Genomic DNA, 12,678 nt, shown 5'->3' with positions numbered 1-12,678 from the left:
ACATAGAACAGTATGCCAGCTATATGGAAATCAGCAAACCCTTACCCATATCACAGCAAACCAACCCAAACCTCATATTTCCAGCAAATTTCTGCCTTACTGACCTTATGGAAAATAACTGAGAAATTATTCTACACACAACTAGTCAACTATATTCAACAATATAAATTCTTGTCTCATAAACAGAATGTTTTCCGAAGTGGTTGAGGCATTACGGTCACAATATGGACTCTTACTGATAAGATACTCATGAACATGGGCAAAGGACACCTTTTAGGTGTAATCTTTGCTAACATAGCAAAAGTATTTTATACCTTATGGACCACACAATTCAACCAACCCACCTTCTAGAGTTCAGTTTAAGCAATGAAATCACAATCTGGTTCCAAAACAACCTCTATCTGACCAATACTTCTGTGTAAAAATTGAATCTACCCTTTTTGACTGTGTTCCCCTAAACAAATGTGTTCTTTAAAGTTCAGTACTTGACTTCTTATGTTTACCATCTTCATTAACACACTCATCTATGACCTACGTCAACTTCCATTCATCTTATGTGCAAATTATATGGTCTTCTACCAATCATGCAACTCACCTCCAACCCTGGAATACCACCTACAAACCCATTTCAACTCATTCTTGCCTTGCTATACTAGCAGAAGCATCTAAAACTTAATGCATGTTTTCTGTAATCTAACCTAGGATATCAAAACAAAAATTATTGTAACAAATTTTGTGCTACTTTTGATATGATGCAAAACTGACCTTTTCTGTGGGGACATCAATGACTGAAATATTTCAGTGTTTAAGTTAGACCGCATTTATGACAGGAAATGAAACAGGTGTGGGAAGAGACTTTTGCAATGATAGTCACATACATAAAGAAACATAAGTTGATAAATATGGATGAAGATAGTAAAATATAGGCAATTAAAATGTCTGTAACCCCCCCCCCCCCCATGATTCTCTACATTAGGCAATCTTATTTGTATAAGTCAGAACAGATGTTGTGAAAATGGTTAAGGAAAGATATTAGAGATTTTTCTGAGAAGATAAGGCAGAAATAATTAGCTGGAAGACTTTAACCCTGCCCTGTTTTGCCAGATTTGGGGCTGTGCTTTAAAGCTACACAAAAAGGAGTGTGATATTTGTTACAAGCAAAAGAGAAATGAATGCTGAGGAAGGTATTTGGGTGCAATCCAGAACAGAAAGCATTAGGGATACCAAAAAATGTAGAAAGGTTGGACAAAACCACTAAAGTGTTAGGTAGTTTGGTCATAAGATAAGAAAGACCTTAAATATGTGTTGCTTGAAGATATGGTGATGCACGATTCTGCCTATAGGGTAACAAGTAATAACAGGCAACAATACACCAGATATGGACTTGCAGGTAACTGGCGAGACAAAATCAACAACCCTAGATATTGGGAGCAATTACTAAATAATGGGAAAATAAAACACTGAAATGCTGCCAATAGGAATTTGATCTAACAGCAAGTGACTACGTAGGTTATTTGAGGTTGGCCTCTAACTTAAAATACCCTTGCAAGGAATCACTCTAAGCAAGATTCCCCACTGCTGTTAGTTAACCTACTACTTGAAGCAAGATCCATGTCAAAGTGGCTTGCAAAGCTATTCTAGAATTAGTTATTCAAAATGACATAAAATTATTGGCAAGATGGAATGAAAGGCTGGACTTAACATTAACTCACTCGGACTGGGAAAAAAATTGTAATGGCCCCTAGAAAAGTTACTAATTCTTGAAACTTTAGAATCTTGGAATTGAAGTGCCTTCATTGGTACTTTTATCTACCCTATAGGATTAATAGAATGTATTCTGGGACAGATGAGAATTCATGGAGATTCAACCAGGGTGCACTTGGTACACAGGAATATATTTTTTGGTATTGTTCCAAACTGGGTGTCTTTAAATCAAAGTAACAGATGTAACAAACAAGGCTGAAGACAACAAGAGTAGGGTAACAAGGCAATTGTTATTTAACTGGGTAGGGGACTCAGTATCTAAAATAATTAATGCCTTGATCTCACTGGTTGGAATAGTGGCTAAAAAAAGCTATAATTAGACTATAGAAGAAGAAGAAAAAATCTAATACAGCTGAAAAGCATGATAAATAGTTTGATCACTTTGGAACAACCCAAAGTAGGGTTGGTAGTGAGTAAACTGATATCTAAAAATTGGAAATTTAAAATAGTCATATAAATAGTTTAAATTTTGCTTGAGCAGCTTCCTAAAACAACCCGAGCATACAACTTCTAAAATTAAGGGTCTACAGAAAGTAAAGCCACCGTTAAATTTACCTTAGCATAAAACATAAAAGTTCTATGTCATTGCTGATTTTATTGATTTTTTTTATAATTTCATTTTAATCCCACAATTTTATTTTAGTAATTTTAGGCTTTAGACATGTTTTAGGCTGTTTGCATTTGGTGTTTCTTATGTCTGTTTTTGATACAGTGTAAAGGAACTCTGTAAGAATTAGAGTTGTTAAGTGAACATACTAATACCCATGCAATGTGAAAGGGTATACTTTACATAAACTGTACAGAATGATGCAAATGCCAGTAATCTATGAGACTGGAATTTCTGATTTGTATAGATTATAATTTGTGCTGGCTGTTAACAGAGGCTGGCATAAAGAATCCATTTGCACTATGCATGAGGATTGCACAGAATGTAAACAAGCTAAAGGTTGATGATAAAGCAACGCAATTAAAAAAAAAAAAGTAATACATTCCGTCTCAAAACTTTAGACAATACTCACATTGAAAGTGTTGCTTCCTTCAGGTACCTAGGCTTATGGCTAGAATGTTCCCTCACATTTACTACACATCTTGATAAATCCAGAACAAAAACAAACCACCTGCTATTCTAGGCCAGAAGGAAATCCAGCTTTATGTTCTTTACCAGAGCAGCATTAAGAAAAGGAGTATTCCTTTCTCAGCTAACTATTACTTATCACAGTTGCCTCACAAAAAATAAATAAACTATTTTAAATAAAAGTTGTATAGATTTATTACTCTCTGCCCCATTCTAGAAACTCATTGTATATTTATAACTTATCAAGTAAATGTTGTAGGTCTTACAGGTTCAAGCCAGTGCTTTCAAATCAGTTCCATATGGCTGGGCTACCATCTGGTTCAGTAACACACACTCTCTCTCTCAGTAGTTCAGAACTCCTTCAACAAGAATAAATTCCAACTTCTTCCTGGTGACTTTTTCCAGTTTACCACAGCCGCTGCTCTGGACATCAAACCCCCTTCAGAAAGTGCAAACAAGCTCTACAGGGTCTTTCTTCTGCCCTCATGTTATATAGCTTTAATGAGCTCATAAAGTAAACTTGTTCTGGTTATGACAGCAAATTCTCTCTCTCTCTCTCTCTCTCTCTCTCTCTGCTCTTAAAGAAACATGTTCAACTAAAGTAGAGAAATGTTCTCTATTAAAGCAACATGATTCATTGACACAACAATCAATATAAAATTATGTTTATGTTATTTATATCAGTATTTATACACTTTTGTGTCACTTGTATTTCACCATTTGGCAAGATCCACCATGGTTTGCTACAATACATTTGCACGTTTTTGTGATTTCAGCAAAACAGTGACATGTACGTCTGAGATTATGTATGAAACCTCACAATTACAGTCAACAAAACCATGTGTTCAGAAATTAAAATGTGTGGTATACTAAAAAGAACAGTGCTTTTTGCCCACCATGGCAATTCTTTGCATGTGAAGTTTTGCCTCTGTCCTAACAGTAATATGATCCTGTATTTCCTATCAATCAATCTATGTTATTTAGAGAACCATGGCCAGAAAGTACCCTTTGGATGTCATCCCTGTAGCACTGATCAACTTGGATGGTCCTTGGAAGGCCTACCACAGAGAGGAACCTTCTGAGCATGACAAAATACAGAGAATGATGCTACCGCTTCACAGCATTTTCACATCCAGGATAACCTTGATCACATTGCTTGGCATGATTCTTAAAAGCACTGGCAAATAAGGGTGGTAGTCAGGTGCACTAGTTTTATATCTTTCTTACCTCTTGCAAGTGGACCTGCACAAGTGGACCTGCCTGTAGTTGTTATGAAAATACTCACATAGACCATATCTTTCATCAAGCATATCCTCCACAACTGACTCGATATTTGTATGCTCTACAAAGGAAAGCCTGGCATGTGTTTAACAATGTGTGTGAATCTGTTATTATTCCCACACTTGGCTGCAAGACCTACCTTCTGCACATGGTAACAAATAAATTGACAAAGATGCAATTAGCATGGTAACAAATAAATTGACAAGGATGCAATTAGCACCTCTCAGCTTTGCTGTCAGATAGACTGTTCTTAGTACAGTTTAGAACACCTTTTTCAAAGTCTGATAGGACCATTGATGGAGTACCAGCTGTATTTGTGCACACAGCTCATGCATACTAAACCAAACCATACTGTCAAATACTCTATATGTTGCCAACATTATACTATACACCAATGCCAATATCCTACTTTTCTCATCTATATGCACATACCCACAAATTGTACTGATCTGGTGGCAACTTCATGAATAGAAAATGTGCCATCAACTATTAAGAATGTGTATGTGTATTCTCTGTAATATAGTATTCTGTGTAATATCATAAGTATGTGCAGCATCAGGAATTCCAGTTAATGATGCAACATAGATGATTCTACACATAACATCTATTTTTTGAGATGATTAAATTATGTGTAGACTCAGTGTTCTGGCCTCCATGATATACATCTATTAATCTGTTACCATACTGGTCATGCAGCTGTGCATGTATCTAATGTAGCTACTAATGTTGTAATAGTAAACCTATATATTAGGGAATATAAGAAGTGTTTTGAATGTACAATCCACCAAGTCAGCAATTAAAAGCCATGGCATAGGGTTTAATTCTAAGCGTTACTTAGCTAAACAGCCCTCCCTAGCTGGGGCATTTCACACAGAGACACCCCCCTCACACACACACACACACACACACACACACACACACACACACACACACACACACAAACACACACAGTTACTTTATTTCTGTCCTTCATATTCAATTGCTGCTGCAACACTACCTGGCCACTTCTGTCCTGTATGTTCAACTACTGCAAAGTTCACATACATTTCTTTACTACAAAGTTCAAGTCCCATTCTATTCTGGGTGCCTGCACAAACAGAAAACTCAGTCTCTTTGCTGTTAGATTAAATCTTGTGCCATTTTTCAGAAAGTCTTCTTATTTACCATGCATGAGTGCAGGAAGTAGTAGCACTCTGCACTCAAACCAAACAAGACTTAGCTGCTTTGGATCAAACCCTGAGTGTCTGAGTGCAAATCTATTTTATTTCTCATACACTGTGCAGATGACTGAACTCTCATCTGCTCTGCTCCACCTTTAACAGAATTTCACAAATTAACGCAGGAAGCCTTTTCCTCTTCCTTTTCCTTTGTTGAAAACTGGTTATCCAATGCCCAGCTTATACTCAACCCTAACAAGACAAATCTCCTCATCTTCCAGCCCACTAAACCCAACCCAACCCAACTAACTCCCTCAGCAACAGCATTATGATCTCCCCTGAAGATCACACCAAACTACTCGGTGTTGAAATTGACAAATTTGACACTCACATCTCTCTAACCATAAAAAAAGTTCACAAAAAACTAGGCTCATTGTATAGAAATAAACAACTGTCACCAAAGTAGCTAGAATCTCAGTAGCCATATCCCACCTCATATCAACCTTACTTTATGACTCTTCTATATTTAACAATCTTAGACAAACTGACCTGCTACAACAAAATAGCCAAATTTGCTACTGGATCTTCCTACTGCGGCCATCACTGTAACTCTGTTAGAAAACTTGATTGGCTCGATCTCCCGTAACTTCTCTGACTCAATCAACTTTTCCTCACCCACAAATTAGTAAACCATCCCCAAAACGTCCCTTCCCTTCAAAACCTTTTCCAGCCCTACTACACTACTAGATCACTACGCTCCAGCAACAAAAACCTACTCCAAGCTACCAAAGCTAAGAACTCAGATGGACAAGCGCTATTGTCCTGCACAATATTCAAATTATGGAATACTCTTGCCCCCAAATTACCACCTTACCCTCATCCCATCATTTCAAACCCAAACTTAAAGCCAACTTAAAAAGCAACTGGTTATATCCTTGTTCCAATTCTGACTAAGAGTCACTTCTCCTCTATTACCTCCCCTCTTCCCTTCCCCTTCTTTAGCCACCTTTTCCTGACCATTATATCTTCCCCCTTAGCCCCTTTTTCCTCTAGCTCTCCTGCTTACATCACCATATGATGATTATCAACTATACATTTGTTAGTGTACTCAGCTATAACTGGCACATCAATCAGCTTGCATGTGAAATGGTTTGTTTTTATTTAGTTTTCTAAACTTACTTAACTACATATTATAATTCTGAGCATTCTATGTCAACTTATACTTACACTGTCATTTTCTAAAGTTATTTTTACTTTTTCATCTGTATTGCATCCTCTTTGTATCTAATTGATTTTTGATACACTCTTGCTTGCTACTGATTTTATTTACATTGTATTTGTTTCTTGTTATGCTTGTGTGGAGATTTTCTCCCTGGGCCTCTACTGAAAATGGACCAGTGTCCAGTTGGAATTTGCCAGTCAACAAATGTAAATAAATAAATAAACTTTTCTCTTTTTTTAAATTAATTTCTACATCTGAGCCGCCCCCAACCAGCATATGGCCCTTGGCAGCTGCCTAGGTCCCTTAATATGGATCCAGCTCTGGGTGTAGTGATTATTGCTACTGCCACCCAATACTTTCTGGCTAGGGTTCTTTCTGCATCCTAGCATTAACATATGTAGCATCATAATGCCCTTGGCATGTTTACATGTTTTCTTCTGCAGAATTTGCTCAGCATGTTCAACATCTCCTGTGCCAGGATTGCTCTTTGGTTCCACCACTGTCAGATATGTTAAGGGATAAGTGTGTTCAACAGATTGCTTTGAGGGGGTTATTCTAAGTAAATGGTCATTGGGTTAAATATTTTCCTTCTTGCTCAGAAGAGGTAGGTACTGTAGTATTCTCTATAAACCATTGCTTTCTGAGCCATCAAGCTTATGGCTATACAACTGTTCTTGCAGTAAAATAGATTATTTGCTGCCTTGTCATTACAGTATTCAACAGATATTGTGGCAGCAGACAGTGAAGCCCCACCTCATAGACAAATGCAATAACAAACATTATATCAAGCTAAAGTTGTTCATTTGTGTTTATACTTGTAATAGTCAATTCAGTGCATTCTATAAGCAACATACACTGAACTGACAATTACAGGTATAGTACAAATGTACAATGCATGCTATAAGCAACATGGCATACTTTTCTGAGTTTAGCAGAATATTTTAGACTGCTTCAAGACATGCAGACCTGGAGATGTAGTTAACTACCACTGGAAAGTGCTGATCTACAAATGCAGTAGTTAACAGTGATTCACAGACATGCAAATTAGCTGATAATGAGGTCTTTCTTCTTTGCAGCTAATGTGTTGCTGAATTGGAAAGTATAGCATCACTGTAACAGGGCCTTTTTACTGCAGCTACTTACTGTGAGCACTGGGGATCTTTCTGAATCCCCATATATTTTATATTATATTATATTTACTTTGCAGATTAGATCTAGTAAAGTGGTTATCCACAGTTTACTCATCTTTTATAACAGCAATATAACAGTGACGTTGTTTAATTTGTGCAGTGAAGAAGTAGCACATGATGCCTTGAAATGTAATATGTATGATATTATTATGAAGTCATAGGATTTACAATGTGCTTGTCTAGTTAAAATATTGATAAAGAACATTAGGAGATGGAGAACAAAATTGGAACCTATTGTAAACTCCAGGGTGTAGCACTGATGAGGGTAATACAATTGAGGTGAGATGAACAGGCATAATAAACAAGAAATGTACAGTAGTGAGTAAAAAAGAAAAAGTCTGGAGTGCAGATTTGGGTTATGACACTGCCTTAACCATTTGTCTTGATTTTGAATGCAGACAGTATGGTAGTTCTATACATCACTGGATAATTTGTTACATAATTTGTGTATGACAGTGCCAGCATCTTACACTTTCTGCTGCATGGCTTTTTTTACTTAGAGAAATATTAATATGAGGGACTGAGCTACCTGCTTGGTATATATGTGGTTATCATAATTGTCAGGTAATACCCAGGTGACAACAATGTTCCCTGTATTTTTCTGCTTTACTAAGAATGTGGAATAAAAAGGAGAAGGTTGTTTGCTCTCAGTTAGCTGTCATGTTATTTTGTAATACTGTTAACACATTTTTTTTATCACTGGGAAGAGGTGAACCACTTTTTTATTGATGAAAAGAGGTGGACTGAAGGTACTGTAATCTGATTTCACCATATGACCAGTGCAGCAGTGTGAGGATAGTACAGAGACGTATGTGCCACAGATGGCACGTGACACATTTCTTACATGACTAGTCTGGCTGCATGCAGCAGTGAGGTGAACAATAATGATGCTGTATAGTACTTTAGGCAGTAACGTGCATGGGCCAGGATTCCTAGAGATGTATTGCACTTGTGTTCATGTTTTCCAGAGCCTGGTGGCACTGCATGTCAACATAGGCAATAATTAAATAACCAAAGTAAGACAGGTAGGAGTAGTGAAGCAATTATGGAAGCAGATCTATGCAGTGAAACTATATGAGTAGGCACAGCCATGTAGTAAATACATACACAGAAGCAGAAAATACAAGCTACAGACTGGCTGCATACCACATTGCACAGAATTTGCAAGAAATAGAAATGTAAACTCATAGTCCAAAGCATCTCAAGATAAAATCGTACTTGTGAGGTTATGTTGCATGTGCTAGCATGTTAGCAGGACAGCACAAAGTGCAGCATAAAGCTATATCGAAATACACTTTTTGCAGTTGTAGCTCTATGGTGTCCCCATATGTGAGCACCCATAAATACATAAAAGAGGAGGAAAAGGGTGCATAGGAAAGTAGAAAAAAGGTGAAGGCAGCAAGTAGAGAGACACACAAAAGGACAATGTACAGGAGTGTGCAGAATGGAGAAGACAGGGCAGCTTTAGTCAGGGGTGATAACTTCCCATGTTTTGCTTCTATAAAAAGGACAGGAGAGAAGATAAGAAAGGGAAAAGGAAAAACAAGGTAAGAACGTGGGGTAAGAGAGGTAGCCATAAATAAGACACCATAGACAAAGAGGGCGGATATGCACACACTAGAATGGGGAAACATGGACTGGACAGAGAAAAACAGAAGGTATAGTGGTAATAGGGAGGTTTGGACAATGCACAGAACATGAAGCTTGACACAGAGGAAGGGAGCACCTGGCAGTGAATAAGGTAGAGTACAAGCAGAGGAGCACCAGCATCTCTCTCACACCTCTTTATCTCTATTTCATCCTTCCTTATCTCATCTTGTTATCCCCTCACTTAGTGCCTCTCATTCATCCTAACTCCCTCTTCTATTTGCATCTCTCACACTTCTCTCCTTTCTACTCCTCTTCCCTCTGTATGCATCTTTCTCTCCATTTCTCAGTCTTCTCCCCATGGTATCCTTCCTGCAGCTTTTTACGCTCCCCTCTTTTAATGTCTTCACATGTCTCTGTATCGTGATATGCTGCTATCCCTGTAGCATAAGCCATCTCAGTAATTATGGCTACATCTTATCCAATAAAACTCTGCTAAGCATAAATCCATCAATATTTTGACTTTATAAACTGCTTCTTGAACTAAATGTTATAGCATATTTTTGCATCTGTATATATGTATATATTATATAGCATGTGTTTGTATCTGGAAGTATATTTTGCTCATTTTTATTATGTGATCCTATTCACCTGGGCTGTGCCTGCAAATGGTCCATTGAGATTAGTGCACTACTCTGGTAAACAAATATAAATAAATATATAAATGACTAAGGATGCCATTTACCCTCCTGGTCTAGGAGGATATTGTTTTGATCCAGATGATGAATAAAGTTGCCCAATGGCACATGCCACAACCTCCCCTAGTGCCCTGATGGTTGGGGCTGACCTTGAGTGTGAATCTGCCTTCCACTCCAGGAGGTTCTACATCTGGGATATATTCCTGTGCACTGCTGTCTCCACCACAGCCTCAACTACTTGTTCCAGCTGCAGCTGGGCCAATTCACACAATGGTGCAGGACTACCTGCCAGTGACAGACTAGGACCCCCTTTCCAGTAATGCACTCCTACACTCTCAGCTACAGTCACACGACCACAGCAAGGGTGGGCCACAGCTGTGCTACCTGTTCAGCAAATGTATTATCTGGACATGCAGTGAGAAGACACAGTGGGAAGTTTGTCATAAGTGAGCCTGTCCTGATCGTGGACCAAATATATTTAAATTAGATATCAGCATTTGTAAGCAGAAATAACCTGGCTATCTGCTAGTCACACCTGCCTCCCATTAGGTGATGTGGTTAGTATCTCATTTTGCTAACGCCAAAATATAAAGAGAGAGAGAGACACACATCACAGAACAGTGACAGGCGTAAGATAAGATGCCAAGACAACACACACAAGTCACAGTCTTATACTTATGTCCCATTAGCTGTATGACAGACAGGTGTGTGTGTGTGTGTGTGTGTGTGTGTGTGTGTGTGTGTGTGTGTGTGTGTGTGTGTGTGTGTGCGTGTGTGTGTGATACTGTGCATACATCTATATACTTACACAGATACACCCAAGGACACACCAAGTAATGTGTAGGCACCACATGATGGTGTGGCATGAACTCACCCCATACCAGGTCCCTGCAAAAAACCATAGTAGTCAGTGTAGCAAATTCCACTGTGCAATGGCAAGCCTACTTAAGCTTATATTACCCAAGTAAAAATTCCTAACAATCCCCTGCAAATGCACCCTACTGAGACGGCTCTGACTTCTACCAGCATATTACATCATGTCACCATCAACTACACCTGACAATGAAGCTCCACACATTAAACCACACATAAATCCTAGGATTATCTTAACAAATGCTTGCCAGTAGCAAGAACAGTCCTGAATATAAAACAGGAAAAACATTACCATGCCATCCCCATGCAACATTATTCGAGTGATGCTGCCTAATGTCATTTCCCATGCACAGAGATCATCAGAGTTGTGATGCTTTAGGCTATCATATCAATACCTGCACTGTTCTTGTCTTAGTAATATCTGTACCTGAGGTCAGTACCTCAGCAAGGTCATAACAAGCATCCATTTTTCTAAATGAACAATCAAAGGGGCCCAGTAGGTGTTCATAAGCCGGCCATAAAGGAAATGTTTTAGTCATAGGTGGCTCTGTGGTTAACTATGACAATGATGAGTGAACATTTGGTGAATATGGGAATTTTGAACCTCATCTGGTTGATTCCCTTATCGGCGACCTGCAATACTGCGAATAGTCAGTGTAGCAAATTCCACTGTGCAATCGCACATGTGATCGACGTTATGATTACAGATCACAGTACAGTGGGGATCAGGAAATTACCCTTTTCCCCACAGTAGTGCGATCTCAGGGTTGGAATATATAATTTTCAGGGGGTGTAGGGTGCAGGGTGGCTCTTCCCCCTGCAAAAACATTACGATACATAATTTGCAGTAGTGAACAGCAAAAATAATGTCAAAAATGAGAATGTGATTGTTTCGCTACATGCACTTTGACATTCTGACCTCATTATTATGCATAACATCATATAAGTGAATCACAAAGCTAAACATGTTTTATTATGACTTTCGATATTTTCATAATAAACCAGCTCTATTGTTAAGCATACAGACTCCACAGTCTAGACTAGACAAGAACAGGGTGACTGTAAGCTGTCTGGTGCTAGGATCCATGATGTCACAAGGACCCTAAGGTCCATTAAATCAGACAGATATGACTATGACCTAGTGATGGCCCATATGAGAATGGAGGGAATGATTCAAAGCACTCCACCCACAGGATTATGCATAGAGGTATACTGGAACATACTATGTATGTGTTAGAGGTAGGAAGACAGTGGTAATGAGTAGTAACTTGCCTTTAACAAGAATGACGCCTGGAATTCCTGTTTCATCAAACATTACATATAGCTTTTCTACCTGGGCTTTCACAAACTGTCTAAAACCTTCATTGCCCCCACAGTGCCTTTTCAGGCAGTGTCCCCCTACTGGACATTCCAACACAGCAAAGTCAAACTCACATTCAGTCTTCATCATAGTGGTCCTACTCAAAGCTTTTCCAGCACAAATCCAACTATTACTTCATTGCTACCTGCAGATACCTATTAATGTCTCCTAAAGATTACAAAAATTGCCTCAACACCATTGAGCGAGTAAATATCAAGCCAGATACATTTTTGCTAGGTGACTTAATTACTGAAGCATTAGCCAACACACAGCAGATATGCTCAGCATTTCTTGGACTTTACTCAATGCTCCTGAGCAAAGTGTACAACTACATCCTTGACTTGGTCCAACTTATTTTCTGCCTGTACCCTACCTAGCCACTCATTCCTGGATAAATATGACCACAAATCAGTCATCTTCTCTGTCAGGCCTAATGGTACTACCTCATTACCAAATGCAACTGTCTTTAGG

The sequence above is a fragment of the Protopterus annectens genome, chromosome 2.part0 (assembly GCF_019279795.1).
Source record: "Protopterus annectens isolate FY-2018-M chromosome 2.part0, PAN1.0, whole genome shotgun sequence".
In the NCBI taxonomy this organism is placed as follows: Eukaryota; Metazoa; Chordata; order Ceratodontiformes; family Protopteridae; genus Protopterus; species Protopterus annectens.
This window is presented reverse-complemented; position numbering follows the sequence as displayed.